The sequence below is a fragment of the Hibiscus syriacus genome, unplaced genomic scaffold, assembly GCF_006381635.1.
Source record: "Hibiscus syriacus cultivar Baekdansim isolate YM2019G1 unplaced genomic scaffold, ASM638163v2 tig00005974_pilon, whole genome shotgun sequence".
Lineage (NCBI taxonomy): Eukaryota > Viridiplantae > Streptophyta > Magnoliopsida > Malvales > Malvaceae > Hibiscus > Hibiscus syriacus.
Genome location: NW_024062076.1, coordinates 3,722,911 through 3,742,759, shown reverse-complemented (window position 1 = coordinate 3,742,759; position 19,849 = coordinate 3,722,911).

Sequence of the window (19,849 nt, the reverse complement as noted above, 5' to 3'; positions counted from 1 at the left end):
TTTGTAGCAGAAAGTTCCCCATATTGTGATGAACGTGGTCTTCTCCATGTCTTCAGGATGCATCTTAATCTGGTTATATCCTGAGAATCCATCTATGAATGAAAAGAAAGTGTTCCCGGTTGTATTGTCCACCAAAGTGTCTATGTGCGGCAGAGGGAAGTTGTATTTAGGGCTTGCCTTGTTAAGGTCCCGGTAATCAACACACATGCGCACCTTCCCATCTTTCTTCAGAACTGGCACTATGTTGGCCACCCACTCCAGATACTTGTCCACTTGAAGGAAACTGACATCGAATTGCTTCTTGACCTCTTCCTTGATTTTAAGAAGAATTTATGGTCGCATTCTCCTAAGCTTTTGTTGCACGGGTTTGCATTCTGGTTTGATAGGCAGTTTATGGACTACCATATTTGTGTCTAGCCCCGGCATGTCTTGATACGACCATGTGAACACATCCCAGTATTCTTGAAGTAAGACTATCAAATTTTGTCTTTCTTCAGCCGAAAGAGTTGTTCTGATTTTAACCTCCCTTCTTTCCTCTTCAGTGCCCAGATTCAAGATTTCGATTTTCTCCTCATGTGGCAGTATTTGTTTGTCTTCTCTTTTTACCATTCTTAACAATTCGGTAGGTAAGTTACACTCCCTTTAATTGTCGTATTCATCAAATTCCCTGAGACAAATGGTCGATTCAAATTCCACCTCCATATCAGGATCATCAGTACCCGCATTATCGTTATCTCGGGACCTGAAGGGAAAAAAAATATATGCGTGAGAGGAAAATATCCCACACGCAACAACCAAAAAAATTAAGTTGGAAAAAGAATAAAATGGAGTACTTAAATGAATAAAATAAAAAATGAATTCAAAATAAATGAAATAAGAAAACTTATTTGCCATGGAAGAAAATGCATCTTTTATTGAATTTAAACAACAAATTTATTCACCCTTACAATTAATCACCTATTGACCTGGGTATAGGCAAATAGGGATAGTTCGAATATTACTCTAAAAGAGTCTTGTAAATCACAGGTAGTTCTTCCGCCGACCAATTGCTAAGCACAGACCCATGTGGCAGTGGGCGGATTCTGGATCTATCTGCATATTCAGCATTTCTTGTGGTTACGGCATTGATACTCAAATCTTCCAGAGCCGCTTCTAAATCTGACGAGGTGGACTCAAACACATAACCACCTGACTTGAATATGCTATAAAGAGGTGGGAATACCATGGGTTCCCCATTGAAATTCGCTTCCAGTTAACCTGACTAGTCTTCTTTCCCGGTTCTTCTGGATTTCCTTCCTCTTTTCTTGGTGACTGGGCTAAAACCTAAGCCCAAACTGATCAAGTTTTGAAATATGAAGGACTAGATTAATCATTCCTTGTAGTAGTTTTCCAAATCCTCTTCCCGTTTTGGTACCTCTTCCCAAAGTCTGCATTATTTCCATCTTTTTGCACATGGAAAGCTAGGGTTTGGAAATTTTCCTTCATTCGGCCACGAATTTGGCATTCACAAATTCCAAGGAGTAGAATAAACATTCTACCGCTTCCTCGCCTACTTTGATGTATGGGGACTCTGTGGTCACACTTGCCATGATATCTATTGATATCATTTTCAATGTAACTACAGGCATTACGTTTAGGGCTGACCCGTTGTCGATAAATACACTCAGTAAAGTGTGCCCTTGCAGTAGGTGGTGATATGTAATGCCTTTTTTCGGCCTCTCCCATAAGATGGAATCTCATAATCTGAAAATGATATGAGATTATCAGCTTGAATGTTGTTTACCAGTTGATCCATCTTGCTGACTGGTATGTTTTATGGCATGAATGTCTGATTCAGGACCTTCAATAGTGCCTCTCGGTGTGCCCCTAAGTTCAACAATAATGCTAACATTGAAGTACGTGTCAGCAAGCTATGTAGATGTTCTACAATGTTGTATTTGCTATGCTTCAAGAATTTGAGGAACTCTTTAGCTTCTTCCTCCTGTACAGGCTAATTGATAGCCAGCACATCTTCCTTGAAGGGTTCAAGTGGTCTCTTCCCTACTTTGCTATCGTCTTCTCTTGAAGTGCTCACCTGACATTCATACTTCCATGGCACTTGTCGATCGTCCTTGTATTAAAAAGGCCGAGGTGTTATGATCACCACCTTGGCTTGTGTCGTTACTGCTATATTTTCTTTAGGGGTAATTATCAAAAGGCTACCCTGCCTTATTTTCTTTTGGATGACTCCTCGACAGCACAAACGTCTACTTCCGGAGAATCTTGAACTTTCTCATAAAACTCCAGCTCCTTCCCATCCATCATGAGTTGGACTAACGCTTTAAATTCTGGGCAACCTTGCACCTCATGCCCTTATTTGTTGTGGTAACAACAGTGGCTAATATCTTCATTCCTCGATTTGTCCAAATGTGGTGCAAGAAGCTCTAGCTTCACCATTTGGCTCTATATCCAAGCCAGAGGAGATTTTACTTCTGAAACACTAGCTTTGACTCTCCTAGCCTACTCGGTAGTGACTGCGTTACCAGTCTCCTGATGATTAGGCAAGGGATTATGTGCAATGTTTGGTGTTCCAGAGTTAAAATGGATACAATTCTTGTTTCACATTTGTTGTACAAGCCTCTTGAAAGCGAGACAATTTTTGATCGTATGCCCCTTCACACCGCCATGGTATTCGTAGTGAGTGTTATCGTCATACCACCTGGGGTAAGGGGGCTTCATTGGCTCCATAGGGTATGGTGACACCACGTGAGTTTTGAAGAGTTGGTATAATTCCTTATATGACATGGGAATGGGATCGAATTTCTCCATTTCCCTTTCCTTTCTCGGTTCTCTTTGATTTTGATTAGAAGTACTGGATGGTACAACTGCAGTTGTTTTCATGCTTGAGATCGTGACACCTTTGTTGGCGTTGTAGGTGTTGACATTGTTGATATCTCTATCTTTGTTCTTCATGGGAGGCTTCTTGCTTGATTCTTCTCCCTCTATTTTACCTTATTTTATGGCCAGCTCAATCATCTCACCGGCCATAACTAATTCTGAAAAACTTCCTGATGTGATTGCCACCAGGTGTCCAAAATAAGGAGCTCTCAAAGTCTGCACAAAGAGCTTCCTAGTTTCTTTTTCATCCAAAGATGGATAAACCTGCACAGCCAAATCCCTCAATCTATGTGCGTATTGTCGGAAACTCTCGTTATGCTTCTTCTCTAGGCTTTGCAGCATAACTCGGTCTGGTCTCATATCTTTAATGTGCTTGTATTGCTCCAAGAATGACTTAGCCAAGTCTTTCCATGTCTTGATATGAGATCGGTTAAGATGATTGTACCACAGGATAGCTGAACCAGACAGGCTCTCCTGGAAGCATTGAATTAGGAGCTAATCATTTCCCACATAGCCCATCATTTTCCGATAGAACATCGTGATATGGGTCGAGGGGCAACTGTTTCCATAAAATTTCTTGAATTCGAGGACTTTAAACTTTAGCAGAATCACCAAATCTAGGACCAGGCTAAGCTCTATTATATCCACTCTATAGTAATCGTGGTCCCTTTTGACCACATTCATCATGTTTTCCAGCGGCTTAATTTTTTCTTCCATTTTTTTTAGCTTTGTCTTCCTCATCAAAATCCAAGATATGGTAATCGTTCGGATGATTGTCAGGGTTGGTTACAGAAGTTTGTATCTTCGCTACAGATGAGGTTTTCCCTTTTGCCATAGACAAGTCCCCTTATAGTCTGGGTAATATTTCGGGTGAGATAACCATCTGTGGGGTTGGTGGTATGGTTACCCCTTCAGATGAACCTGCCCCTGGTGCACTTGCTTGTTGTAAACCAGACAACTTGGCCACGATTTGATCGACTAAGGACTCTTGGCTTGTCGTGATTGAATCCAGGATCTTATCTTCCAGTTCTCTCTGTAGCTCCAACATGTTCTCCTCGAGTTAAGTGAATTTGACCTCGATTTATCTTTTCTTCGTTAGAGTATTGTACGGATGATGCGTGTCTAGAAGTTGTGAAGGTAAACTCATTGTTTGCTCTTTCTTCTGATTAGAAATGTTATGTTAGTTAATATGAATATAAAAACATGAAAAATGTAAAAATAAACATGAAATATAAAATGCAAAGTATGAGATGCATGATGTATGAAATTTAGAGGCATTGATCCAGAAATGTGTATGTTACTATAAATAATCCTTATTTAAAACAAAGTGTTTTATCTTTTAAAAGACAGAAAAACAATCTAAAGTTATATCCAGACTAAATCCTCTAGACCTTGAACAACTTCTAGTAGGTTGACAAGTCTTCTTCTTTCATCTGGCACTGGTTGGATGCCTTGTCGAACCACTCCGGATTCCCTTGCTAAACCATGCAAATGACGAGCTGCCTTCTTTACTTGCTCCAGGAAGTCACGGATGACTGCATCTCTGGCCTTCACCCTTTGCTGAGCTTGCTCCCAATGGAAACACCATTGTAACCCTCCATCAAAGGGCACTATCTGAAGCTCACTTTCTTGCTTGTTGAATCCATCCACAATGGCTTCTACCTCACCTATGGTTTTGCCATCTTACTTTTGTTGTTTCTGAAGTGATTTCTCCAAATCAGCTACCTGGATTCTCAAACACTTGTTCTGATGCTGACTGTCTATCAAGCATCTCTGAGCAATCTTTAGCTGTTCTTTCAGAGTCTCTCTTTCATCGTTCCCTTCGAAATTCCTTTTCAAGCTACTAGCTTCACCTTTCCAATACTCAGAAGTCTTTTTCAGATTGGAGTTATTCTGGACTTTCTCTTGGTACCCTTTTCTTAAGTCTTCGAGCTCAAAACGAACTTTTTTCTATTCTTTCTTCAGCTTATCTGCCTGATCCTTCTGAGTATCGACATCTAACTTCTACTGGTATCATTCAGCCTCGAGTTCCCTTACTCTCTATTTCAGCTCATTCTCTACAACTTCAAATTCTTCCTTTGCGATCACAAGTTCAAAAGGGACAGGCTTGAGATATTCTTCCATGGTCTGGGTGTCCTCACAATCTGGCACTGGGATATTGTCAATTTTCCTCAATCTTCACCACTCCAAATAGTCCGGAGTAAGCATGTCCTTGGCATCCATGACATCCATCCGAAACACTTTCTTCCATGACTCGGTTACTTCCTTGATCATTTTCTTATAGTTATTACCACGATACATAAACTCTGATCCAGATAGTCCGTATGTTGTTGGGACAAACTGACGTGCCCCATACTGTCGAAGTTCCAAAAGCGGAGAATACCAAACTCCTCCCTATAGTCCAAGTAGGGTCATAGTTTCTGAGTCCCCACACTGGAAGAGAATGTCACTGTGGATCAACCAAGGGGCTCTCCAGAAAATATACTGGTACTGAAGATGTGTGAATACTTTCATCCATTTTTCCTTTAAGACACCTTCATGCCAGTTCAGAGTGATGAATTCACCCTAGGGTGAATAAGTGGCGCTGAACCAGCGATAGGCAATCCCATTAGTTTTCCAAAAATGGTTGTGAATCCAGACTTGGAGAAGCTGAGCACACCCAATGAACCTTTCTCCGCCAGTTTTTCTGCAGTGCTTGAGAGAGAGAAAGGTCTCAGCTAAGATTATCGGTGCTGGATTTACTCGCCTCAGGAGTTGTTCAAACAGTTCCACCACAGCTGCGTTGATGCACCCCAAAGTCTTCGGGAAAATAATCAAACCTTAAAGGCCTAATACAAAAAAAACCTACAGCCTTCCATTCATCAGGGTGATTCTTCATCAGTTGCTTGATGTCATACCAAGGAATTCCTTCCCCACAACCTATGTGTTGAGTCCGGTCAGTAACCCATTTCTAGTCTACTCCCACAACTTTTGCCAACCCATTTTTGAAGGGCTGACTTTTGATATGCTTGATATAGGCTCACTCCAATCTGATGCTTCACAATGTACCAGTGTAGTATACTCTTCGATCGTGGGCACCATGTCCTCCCAGATAAAGGTGAAGAAGTTGTACCCAGGGTTCCAGAATTGAATCAAGGCTCTGATCAAAGGCTTGTCTATCTTGACATAGAGTAGGAGTGAAATATCACCATACTACTGCCTGAACTTCTGCTTTCGGTCACCCTTCCAACTGTGTCAAATGCTCCGTAGCTCTTGGACATAATTCTGTTTTAGACTAACAGAGGCGTAGATAACCAGTTCTGACACATATCTTCTTTGAAGACTGTCTCCCTTCTCTTTCTGAGTTTTTTCAGACCATAGTCGTACCTCGACATTTTTATATCTTGTATTACAACCCCTTTTTCCATTAATGTAGATTATTTGTGTGTAACAAACACTTTTTTACGGATCAATAGCCTCTTTTTATAATGCAAAATGTTAAAAAGACAAACATAAAATGAAAAATGTTAGTACGATAAGAATAATAATAATTAAAGAAAAAAATAGAAAGAAAAACAAACTGCATGATTAGGGTAAAAACATCCTAGGTTTTGAGATGGGGTTTCGGGGAAGACTCTAGTTCCATGTAGTCTCCCGGATTAGGTTCTAAAAAAAAGTACCTGAGTTCTCCTCGCTGGTGCCCCCCTGGGCTTGTCAGATCCTTAGTCCTAAGCCCATCACAAGCTTGTGTGGACTAAGTTAAACTCGAGAGGATACACTCCATTATGCCCATACAGAGAATAAATTCACACGAAGACATAAGGTATATGAATCCCGAAGGTTACTTGCTAGGCCCATACGGAGAATAAATTCTCACAAAAGTGTCGCTTTCACCCCCACTTAAAAAACGGGTTTGGAGCTTAGGTATAGAGTCTTAGATGGAAAAAAGTTTGATAAGCTGAAACCATTGAAAGAAATCGTCAGTACAACTATTTATTTGAAAAGATAATCAAAAGTAAACAATAAGAATCGAATAAATAAATTAAAATTTAAACTTTTAATTTTTAATTTTTGCTCAAAAAGACAACCGGAAATTAATTTCTGCCTGACTCACTTACCTGTCCCCATTGGAGTCGCCAAGCTGTCATAACCATTTTTTGGAGGAACAATTATTTATTGTTTTTAAAAAAAATAACGATTAAGACTTTCAATTTGAAAATTTTGGTGATCATGGATTAATTTGAATTAAATTGAAAAGAGTCCCCATCAACAATTGGGTTAGGTATGTCAAATACCTCAAAATGTTTTTTGAAAACAAATTTAAGAAAAAAATCATTTTTAAGACGAAAAATTGATATGCATTTACAAAGACATGATTAAAACTGGTTCGGGAGTCGGTTACAGTCAAGGAAGGATTAACACCCTTGAACTGCCCTTTCGATACCATTTAATTTTTCGGTTGTCTTAATTTCAAAAATTAAAATTTAAATCAAAATTTAAATATTCAATTTGAATTGCTTACCTTTTATCGATTAAAGTTACTACTGAAGAAGTCAAAAAGATGTTAGATACTAAAATAAAATATTGAATGCTTAAACATAAAGAAATAATTTTAAGAGGTTAAATTAAAAATAATAATAATAAGGTAAAATAACGTCACAAAAAAATAAAAATAAAAGTTAAGAAAATATTAATATAAAAAATAATAAAATATTAATTTATAAAAAGAAATAAAAAAATATAAAATTTAGGAAATAATAATAATTTTCAAAATATCGAATAAAAGATTGATTAAAATAAAATTATTTCACAATTAAAAGACTAAAATAAAAGAAAAATAATTTACACTAGTGACCAAAATAAAATATGCATAAATTCTTAGGCTAGATTCGAATAAAAACATAAATTAGTGACTAAAATGTAAACATAATAAAATTCGAAATCCAAATTAAAATACTAAAAATTAAATTCAATGACTAAAATATACAAATTACAAAAGCAGAGGTTTGTAGAAGGGGTTTATCCACTCTTAAAATTACATAGAGATCCCTCCCCAAAACGACGTAGTTTTAGGAAGGGTATTGCTCCAAATGTTTGGGCAAGGACATACCCTCAACCTGAAATGCCTCACCATGATTTTCCTTGGTATTATCATATAGTTGCAATGCATGACATTAACATGATGCTATGCGGAATCCTGAAATATTTGATATGCCAGAGTTATGTGTTGGCCACTAGGGTTCTTCAAACGAGCGATCATCTGAGTTGGTTATTGGGTCTTAGTTTGAAACAAAAAAAGAGGCACAACTATCAATCAAGGAGTATTGTATGAAAGCTCATTTTCAATTCTATGTCGCAGAGTCGAATCAAAAGACTTATTTCGTAAGGTGTATACACCATGATATTGGTTGTAAATGGAGGATACGAGTATCATACCTACAACGGAATATGTTGTGGGAAGTCACAAGGTTCAATGCAGAGCACGCCAATGACCTCCTTTACACAAGACCACAAACATTTAGATTCAGATGTCATATGCTCTTATGTGAAGCTGTTGGAGGAAAAAAAATCCAAGAGTGCCCGTTTATGTGTTAGTGACATCCATTCAGAATACATTTGGTTATATTCCGACTTATTACAAGGCAATGATGGCTAAACAGAAAGCAATGACCTTATTGTATGGTGATTGGAATCAGTCATATAATGAGCTACCACGTCTGCTTCAAGCAATGTAATTTTTCATCCCTGGAACCATTGTTAGGTACAATACTCATCCTACAGTCATGTTTGAGGGAGACGTTATCCCGGGAAGAGAATTTTTGGTGGCTTGTTCTGGGCATTTAAGCCAGCTATCGAAGGGTTTAGATTTTGCAAACCAATGATTCAAGTCGATGGTACTTTTCTGTATGGGCTCTACAGACACGTCTTGATGATAGCCGTTCCACAAGACGGAGACAGAAATATTTTCCCAATTGCCTTTGCCATTATTAAAAATGAATCGGAGGAAACTTGGAATTTCTTTCTCTCCAACTTGTCTTCCTATGTTGTCACTCAAGAAGGGGTTTGCATGATCTCAGAACGGTCTCCTGGGTTGTTAAACACAATTGGTAGACCCGAAAATATATGGACGCCACTGCACACATATCCTGTAATATTGTTACGTCATATCGAGTCGAATGCAATGAAGAGGTTTAAGCAGAAAAAGATAAAAAAAAAAAGAAATTATCAACATGGGTAATTACCTTAGCATTTGTAATTAATTATTTATGCTTTTTAGGGTATGCTTTACTCCAACCAAACTTCCGTACATGGCTTGAAATTTTGAGAAGATACGTAGATGATGTGTATGAGTTCGCAGCTGAAATCCCTAGGGAGATATGTTCACAAGAATATGATGTTAAGGGTCGACGTTACAGCCATATGACTACCAACCTTGCTAAATGTATCAACTCAATGCTGAAAGAGACTCGACATCTCCCGATAACAAGTATTGTTAGAGAGACTTACTTTAGGTTGGGTAAAGTATGGGCAGACAAAAGTGCACAAATTGATGCCATGATCAGTGATGGGAGAAATTTGGCTCCATATTTAGAGAAGGCGATGCAAAAGAATCAAACGCATGCGACATCAATGTTTATCCACAATTTTGCCAGACTTGATTCTGATTTCGTTTTCCAAGCACTAATTCAACCACATGAGGGAGGTAATTCTACAATAGACACTGGTAATTTAAATAGAAGATGGTGTGATTGTGGTCGATTTCAAGCTTTTAGGTTCCCATGCGCTCACGCTGTTGCTGCATGTATGCATAACAATGTTGAACCATACTTATATGCTGATGACTGTTATAGCTTGCACACTATGCACAACATTTACAGTTGTGACTTCAAATACCTCCCAAATGAAGCATATTGGCATACATGCACAATTTCTGAGGAATGTTTTCCAAATCCTCAATTGCATAGGAAGTTACGGGGTCGACATGAATCAATCTGAATTCATATTGATATGGATGATCATCAAAGAGAGCTAGGTCAACCCAAACTTTGTGGCCACTGCAGAGGTGAAGGTCATAACAGAAAACATTGTCCACATCTTCCAAAAATATTGAGTTGGACGCTAAAATAGGCGTTACAAAATATTATGTACTGTAAAACCCCTAGTTCCAAACTATTAGTAAAAGTTTTCTTTCTTTTTCAAGGATCAAGAGTAACCTTTGGAAAACCCCGAGTTATTCAATGATTATAGGTACTACCTTTGTAATTTTTAAATAAATTTAGTCTTTTAAGACCGTTGGGCTGGACAGTATCAGTGCTTCTCTTTATGGTATCGAGAATATTCTGTAAAGTAGTATCGATACCTATTTTGCATTATGGAATTTGACCTGTTTGGAAAATACTGGTAGTATCGATACTACCAAGTGAATGTCGATACTTCTTTTACCTTTGGTATCAGTACCAAATGAACATTATCGATATTGTTTTTTAATTGAAAATGGAGAAGACAAATTTGTAATTGACAATTTTAATAAAGACAACGCCATTCATAAACTAAAACCATACAAATCAATATTTGTACATATGCCATTTTTTATTTTTTTACATCTCTTTATAATTCGATCTTCCTTCATCTTCTTCTTCTCAATTTTTATAGTTCTTCTTTTAATTTTTTTCTTCCATCTCAACTAGTCGTTTGCTACGCCGCTTCGGTAAATCTTCATACTTCTTCTTCTCCCCCTCTTTCATTTTCATTTTATTCTTCTTATGCTCCTCAACTATGTAATTTATTACCTCCTTTTCCCACTCTTCATCTGAAGAATAGCTTGAATCCAAATCGCCGATCTCCGAGTCGGTATTGTGAAACCCACAAACACCGTTAGCCAAATCAATCCCAAATTTTTCCCACGGCCACATATTTGATATTCTCAATTTTTTGTCACTTCTCATACATCATAATCTTCACCCTAAACCCCTATTTATACTAAAAATTTCAAAATAGTGGTTGGAACTCGTCACACCAACGTGACAAGTTCTAGTTAATTTTTAAAAAAAATTTGATCGTTCCATAACGGTCACCCCAACGATCCAATTTTTGAATTTATACCCTTTGGAACTCGTCACACCGACGCGACGAGTTCCATGTAATTTTTTTCTTTTTAAAATTTGTTAAAAATTTCTAAAAGTTTGATATTATTTTTAACTTCAAAATTTTAAAAATTTACATTTTTGTTTTTAATTTTATTAACTACACTAAATATCAATGAAATTTACAAAATTATAAAAAAATTATAATTTTTAAAAAATTACACTTTATTTCATTATAATTTAAAAAATTAACAATTTATTACGTAGTTATAAATTTTTTATACAGTTAAATATCAAGTACAAAAAATTAAATAAAAAAATTTATTACTTATATTTGCGCAATTCTTGTCGATATCGAGGCGTGGGAAAGTGGTAATGACGTGGTACTCGTCGATTTCGTCGTGGTCGTTCACCTTCTTCATTTTCCTCTTCTTCCGGTTTTGGTGTACTGAACATTACTCCACCACTTTGATATACATCTTCGGGTGAAAATGATGGAGTATTCAAGGTATTTGACGCCATCATTGACGTCATCGCCTCAAATTGAGATTTTCCGTGATGAAGAAAATGATCCCATGAACCTCTTTCTTCCTGTTCTAAGGAAAATTATTGTGAAGGTGGCACTTGATCCCACCCACTTCCTTTTCACGCCGCTCGACTCTCCATCGATGGTTGATATGCACCATATCCACCATAACTTTCTTATGATGGATAATAATTTGCGGAAGCATAAGATGAAGATGTTGATGAAGATGATGATTTTTTTCCATATTTTGCCTTCATTATTTCTAACTCGGACCGTTCCTCCGGCGTTGTCAAGTATGATTTCCCATTTGCTTCATAATTTTGGAGGTAGAGAGAAACATTGAAATCAAAATCTTCTGGTTGTACCTCGGAACGATTAGGCAATCATAAATGTCTATTTTTCCATTGATGAATGAATGTAGCATTCTTCATTGGCCAATATTGACTTGTTTCCCACTCACATCTATTTTATGCAAATCATCAATGTTAAATATTGACATTTCTATCTGTTGGTGAAACTCAATTTGTCGTAAAACTCTATCGGCGACATGGATCTCAACAATTGTGAAATGGAGCAATGGTGTTATGGCACACCATGTCTCCGCTCCTTCGAAGAACATTGGCGGTAGACACCGTTGGATATCCGACTCATAATAAGACATCCCATTAAACTGTCAAAAGTATTATGTTAGTATAATTAAACAATTAATATTAAAATTTCAAAGTTAATGCAAAAAATATTAAAATTTATTGCATGTTTATCGGCGATATCAATCCTCATCCAAATATCTACTTTGGTTGCACCCGACAACTTTATATCAGTTATTCGGTGTTGCGATCTAAAAAAATTACGTTATTTATTGTTATTTTCAAAATATTTAAATAAATATTATAAAATATTAAAACTTTAAATATATGAATTTACCTTACGGCGAGAGGAAACTCCATAGGAGAGGATGTAATAGGCATTATAAACGGGAGACGATACCACACCCATGATTGGAGTAAAACTAAACAACCAGCTACATCCACTTTTTTTCCTCTAACGACTACAATTGCCTTACATAGTTCACAATACAAAAATGCCAAAATTGCAGAACCTCAACTATATTGGTGACATATAGCTCCATTACCGGAAGATATTGGGTGTGCACCGAATTGCCCAATTTTTTCGGAAGTAAGATTTCTCCAATCAACGTCATAAGATATGCTCGAGCTGCATATATCACCTCTTGCTTCGTTGATTGTTCACGTACTCTAAATTCTCTTTCCAACAGGTCATTTGTACCTACAACCCATCAATGACATCGGTTGGAGCCTCCTTTCCCAATAAATTTGAAATAACAACATTTACCTTATAATTGTTGCGAAGCACCAATGGCATACCATTAATAGGAACACCAAGTTGATACGTGACATCTTCCAAAGCTATCGTCACTTCACCATAAGGTAAATGAAACGTATGTGTTTCTGGCCTCCAACGCTTAATCAACGCCGATATCAGTGCCGACATCACCTAAAATACGCGAAGAAACGTCGCTTCATATAATCCGGATTATGAAAGATATATCACCATCTGCTCATGTGGCTCTCCATTCGTCATTCCTCGATGATGAATGGCTCGTTCTTCTCACTACAATTTGAAAATCAATTATTTAATACAATTACATAAATAATTATTAATAATAATATCATTTCGTTAAAACTAAAATGAAATAAAACAAATTAAATTTATCGTTGTCAACTCGATAGGCAAAATATGAACTTCATCAAGATGTAACACTTCTTCTCTGGAGGCCATTTCAACACAGAATCTTCAACACAAAAGTTTTTGCTCTCAATAGAATGTTTGATTACAAGCTCTGTTTTTAAAACCGAACCGGACCGGCTAGTTCAACCGGTTCAACCCGGAACCGTTGCTTAGTCCGATTCAATCTAAACCGGTTGAACCGCTATTAGTGAACCGGCCAGAACCGCTGAACCGTTCGAACCAGACCGGCTGAAAACCGGGAAAAACCAGGATTTTTGTTTTTTTAAAAAAAAAAATTAAACCAAACAACGTTGTTTGTTAAACGAGCCAAGTCGAACTCGAGTATTGCTGAGCTCGACTCGAACTTGAAAACTTTAAAAGTAAGCTCAACTCAACTCAAACTCACAAGCTAAAAATTATCAAGTTCAACTCAAACTCGAAATATAATATTGAAACTTGAACTCAAGAAGGTTTGAACTCAAAAAAAAAAAATTAGAAGCTCGATTGAAGCCTAAAATTCGAGCTTGATTGAAGTGAAAGAATAGTTCACTCAATGCTCACCAAAAGGCTCCATGATTTTGAATGCCAAATTACCTCTATTATTTATAGAAGTTAGTTGTGATGCGCTTCTATGTTTCTTAGCAATGTGAGATTGTTTTGTTCTCATATTTTCTCTTTAGACTTTCGGGATGCTCTTCTATGTTTCTTAGCCATGTGGGATTGTTTTTTTTAAAAAAATTAAACCAAACAATATCATTTTGTTATGATTTTTTAACCCCAAATTTATTTTTTAAATAGTTATAATTATATTATTATTTAATATGTTTTACCTTAAATATTATGTTTAGTTAATTTGAATCATTTTGTTTCACTTGATTTTATGATTTTTAACTTATATATGTTATGACTTGCTTTGAATATGACTTGTGATATAAAAAATTATTTTTTATTAAATATTTTTGGTATTTTTATTTAATTTTTTAAATAATTATGACGTCGTCCGGTTCTTCCGACCGGTTGAACCAGTGAACCGGTAGCTGACCAGTTCGCTAACCGGTCCGGTTCTGAAAACCATGATTATAAGTAAAAAATTAATCCAACCCAAACCTCTATTTATACTACTCTATCCAACGGCTAGTTTTTTCAAATTTAAAATAGCCGTTGAAACTCGTCACACCGGCGTGACGAGTTCCATTGAAATTTTAAAAGAATTTCGACTGTTGAACAACGGTTAATCCAACGATCAAAAATTCAAATTTAAACCCGTTGGAACTCGTCACACTGGCGTGACGAGTTCCATTGGCATTAAAATATTAATTTTCTTTTACTTTTCTTTATAAAATTTTGAAAAAAAAAATATTTTTTTATTGGAACTCGTCACGCCGGGGTGACGAATCCTTCAGTATATATTAATTTTATTCTGGTTGCGGGACCACCTGACACGGCCCATTAAAACATTATTATATCCCATGGAACTCATCACGCCGGCATGACGAGTTCTATGAGCACTGTTGCAATTGTCGTATATCCCAAATTAAAAGTAAGGGTGGCCTATTGGGCCAAATAATCCGCCCGCGTGGATTATTTGGCCAATTTGGTCTATTTTGGCTATATTTTGATTTTTTTTACACCGACTGTACTTGTTTGCAATCCAAGTGCTAGAAAAGTTAACAATCATCTAGTTTGATTTTGTGCATCTAATATTTTCTTCTTTACTTTTCATACCATTGATGCAGAGGCTTCCTTTTACTCATTGGGTGTATGGTGGGTACCATCTATGTTTTCATGGTGCTTCACAGCTACATCCTTTCTGTTGCGTTTTCTGTGTTACAGGTATACTATACCTGTCATTTTTGTTTGATTATTTTATCCAAAAACTTGTTAGGTTTATTGAATTATCAGCTGAGATATTAAGTGCCTGCATGATCATCCAGTTTTGATATCAATTTTCTTTCTGTTTCCATGGAACTCGTAGGTCCTTGTACTTGCATACTATGCTATTTCTTACTTCCCTGGTGGATCTGCCGAGTTGAAATTTCTCGCATCGGCTCTTACGTCTTCAATAACTAGCTGTTTCGGCAGGTGACATGGCCACTTTGCACCTTTGTTTTTGCCTTGTATACTCGTAGCTTCCATTCTTTTGTGAACATGGATTACTCTCCCTAGTCTGCTGCAATGTGGCTTGTCATTTTTCAATGCATGGCAAACTTTTGTTGAGGATATGATCTTTTAAAGACATGGAAAACCTAGAAAATGAACCTATTCAATGTCAGGTATATACCTTTACTTGTACATCACACCCATCTTGTCTATGGGGGGGGGGGTCATTCCATTCATTTTGGGGTTGAGTTCTTCAGTTGGAATGATTTTATTTTTCCTACTTTTTAAATCTTTATAAATAATAATTTCAGAGACTTCTTAATACAAGTAACCATATTTCATGGTTGGATAATTACAATTACAATGAATTGTTGAATTAATTATTAAAATAAATATATAAATAAACTAATATATGATAGGACTTGAAGCAAATCTGTTAAAGTTATCACAACTTTGTTGTCATCGTTAAACTAAACCTTCAAGAAAATATTTCACGCTTATATTATAGCTACTCTTTTTTTTATGCAAATATAGCCCCTAGTTTTATTAAAAGGAGAATATTTATAATATTAATACATAAATCAATAGCCATTGTATAAAGAGAGCCTAAATTTGATGAGTTGGGGGTCCAAACCCAACTCATCAAATTGTCCCTTAAACAACATTGATTTAGTAGTAAAAAAGTCAAGGTGTTATATGTCTGATTCTAAAATAATTTTCAGATTTTTTCCTTAAATGTTAACAATGTACATGTATTGTCTAGACATAATTATTCAAATCTATAGCCTCTATAGAAAACAGCACACCTTAAATTAATGAAACTACTAGCTTGTTATTCAATATTTTAAGCGGTGAGAAATTTTGGGGTTCTTGTAACATATTGCGTAGGGCTTGGTACATAGGGTCTTGTTACATAACATTGGAACTTGATATTTTTGCTGTACTAGATGCTCTTAGGAGTACAAGTTTTGTATAAAGTCATTTGAGAATCGTGTATAAAGAAAATGATGCTGCAAAAACTGTGGAATATACGTACATCGTTGGCTGCAAGCTATGTTACTGGGTGCACTAACTTCTCTAACCCTCTAATGACAATGCTCATAATTTAAAGGAGTTGGGTAACACTTGTTAAGATGTAAACCTGGTAATTTAGCTCCCCAGTTAATGAGTCTAATAGCTGCTTGTAGGGTTTAATTACAATTGATTTTAATGTTCCAAAGGAAAAAAGAAGAAGAAGAAAGTTGTATCCATTTTTTGTAAAGTATACAAGAATTTTGTTTGGGTAAACTATGAATTTAGTCATCCAATTATTCATGTGGTTCCATTTTGGTCACCTAATTATTTTTCAAAATTATCATTGACGTTTTGGTTTCAGTATGTCACCATAAGGTAATGTCATGTCATCATATGTCACCATAAGGTAATGTCATGTCATCATTGAGAAAATAAAAAAATCTAGTTAACAATTATGTAAATTTTTAATAGCGGTTGACCAAAAATAAAACTAAAATGACCTAAAGTTAATGATGATTTTGATAAAATAATTGAATGAATAAAATATATAATTTACCCATTTTGTTTACACTGACAAAGAACACATGAAATGGGATTAAGGTGATAAAAAAGGGTTAATTTTTCATTTTTTTAGTTTTGCAAGTGTCGTAACCGGTTTTCGTCCGGGCACGAATTGTTTCTTGGTGGAAAAGCAAGTGACTGAATAAATGAGTTTTTTTAAAATGTTTTGGAGTCGACATCGACCTTTTGGGTTAGGTAGGTCGAATACCTAAAAATCATCTTTTAAAAGAGTTTTTAGGAAAAGATCATTTAAAAGATAAATCGGTTTGCGTATAACCAAAAATTCATTCTTTTTAGTAAAAAAAGGGATTCGTGGTCGATTACGTTTGGGGAAGGATTAACACCCCCACAACACCCAAAGTTGGTACCCATCGATTATAAATTGTCTCTAGTAGTGGAAGTTTAAAAATTTGAATATGAATTTAATTTAAGATCTTGTTATTTCATATTCAATCGGATAATTTTAAGGAAAATATATTAAAATAATTTTTATAAAAATTAAAGTAAATATATATTTTTTTTGGTTTTTATAAGTAGGGTATTTATTTATTTAAAAATATCAGAAAATGACATGTAGTTACTTTAGACAACCTCTTTCTTAATATAAAATAAATAAATATTAATATTTAATCAAATTATGAAATTGTTCAAGTAATGCTTTCATATACATACATAAGGCTAAAATGAACATAAAATAATAATAATTAAATTACTTAATTTAATATATTGAAAACATAAAAGGGTAATAAAATAAACTTTCAATTAATAGTGACTAAAATAAAAAAAACTAAACTATAGGATTAAATTAAAAAGTAATAAAACTTATAGAAAAAAATGAAAATTATTAAAATTATCAGGGATTAAAATGTAATATATTAAAATTAAATGCCCTAATTTAAAATATTATGAAATCTATGTACTATTAGTGTAATTTAACCATAAATAATAAATTCGGGATTAAAATATAAATTATTAAAGTTAAAAGGACTAAATATGATATTATCCTAAAAATATAAGCATATAAATATAAATTAAATAAAATTCTAATACCAATTTGAAATAGCATAAATTGATTTCCAGTGACTAACTTGCAAAGGGTACAAACTTGGAAGGATCACGGACGTTATTTGCCCATTCCCAAATTACACACAGACCCCTCCTCGAAACGGCATCGTTTAGGGAGGGGTATTTAAACCCTTTAATCGGCCCTAAAGGGCCATTTTTTCCCATTTTTCATTTTTAACTTTTTCTCTCTAAAGAGATAGAATCTCTCCATTCTCTCCAAGTTTCCCTCGTCGGAGGGAAACTAGTCACAGGCCGACAGCCGTGCTCTGGCGCCGATCGCCGCCTCCAGTCACCGTTCACAGTTTCCCCTAAAGCCGAATCCTACCTTATTTCTTCCTAAAAACTGCTAGACTGTCCTAGATCTAAAAAAATAACCGAAGATTTTACCTTCGTTAACGAAGATTTTCGGTGGCTTTTGGGCTCCTCGTTGGTAAGTTCTTCTTCCTTTTCTTTTTCTCTCGATTTGCTATTGGTTGTTGTGTATATCTCTCGTTGTCTCTCTTTTTTTCTTTTTTTCTGTTTGATCTTCTCTCGTTGTTGTGTCCTCGTTCTTCTATGCAGGATCGGTAGCCTTTATAGGCCACCATGATGCTCGCTTTGGACCGGTTAAAGGGTGGAAGCCTCGGTGAGTCACCGAAGCTACGGTGGTGACTCACCCTAGAGTTGCAACGTGTGCGGTCGGCGTAGAACTTTTGAAGGCTTCGGTTGAGGTGACGGCGTCGTGACAATGATGGGCTGATCCGGTTCTGGGCCTTTGGATTTGATGAATTTGGGCATGTAATGTTTATTTATAATTATTATTATTTAATAATAAAAATAATAAAATAATAATATTATTATTATAATAATAAAAATAATAAAAATAAAATAAAAAATAAAAAATGGATAAAAAACTAGTGTCTACAGCTGCCCCTCTTTGCTCTTTCTTGTGTTAACAAGAATAGGGAAAAGGCGAAAAGACAATAAGTTTTTTGTCCATTTGACTTCTCTTGATTAAGACAGAGTTGTTGAACCCTCAAGTGATGGATTCGAATCTTTGCTGAAATCCATATTTCCAAAGCTTGAAAAATATGGTATTTCTTTGTTGAAATCTTTGCTAATCTCTGGAATTCCTGTAAAATATTCAATATATGGATAAAAATGTAAAATGCATGCAAAGAAATTTGTTCGAAGAGGAACTATCTCAGGTGAGATAAAATTTCTTTTGAGAGACGTCGATGATTCGAAATGTCGTGAATCAAGCAACGAAAATATTGAAAACATTCTTCCAGAAGGTCTTATGAATAGACCGAAGGACTTATCATCTTGTTCAAAAGGTTTACAGATGGCCCGAATGATTTAAGCATCATGCTTGAAAGACTTACTGATGACCCGAAGGATTTACTTTAATCTTGAGTGAGACAAATTTCTATTTCGATTGAAACTTTCTCAAGTAAGACGTTGCTGATTCGAAATGTCTTGAATCAAGCAACGGAAAATGTTGAAAACATCTAGCATTAAAGGTCTTATGGATGTCCCGAAGGTCTTATCATCTTGCCCGAAATGCTTACAGATGACCCGAAAGATTTAAGCATCATGCTCGAAAGACTTACTGATGACCCGAAGGATTTACAAATTCAAGAAATAGTTTACTAAGTAAGAAACTGAAAATCATTTTCTTACTATTCAAAAAAAAATTTTCAGAAAAGATTAAATGAGAAACTTTGGAAATCGTTTTCTTATTTATTTTTGAAATAACTTGTTGATTGGGTAACATGCCCCACTTCAAAATAATGCTTCATTTATGGATTACGACCATCTATTCTTCAGATGTTTTCCTCTCCTGACATGATTTATGTATTTGAGGTTTTGAATTTTACCTTCTACTTGTAAGGTATTTTTTTCATCATGAATT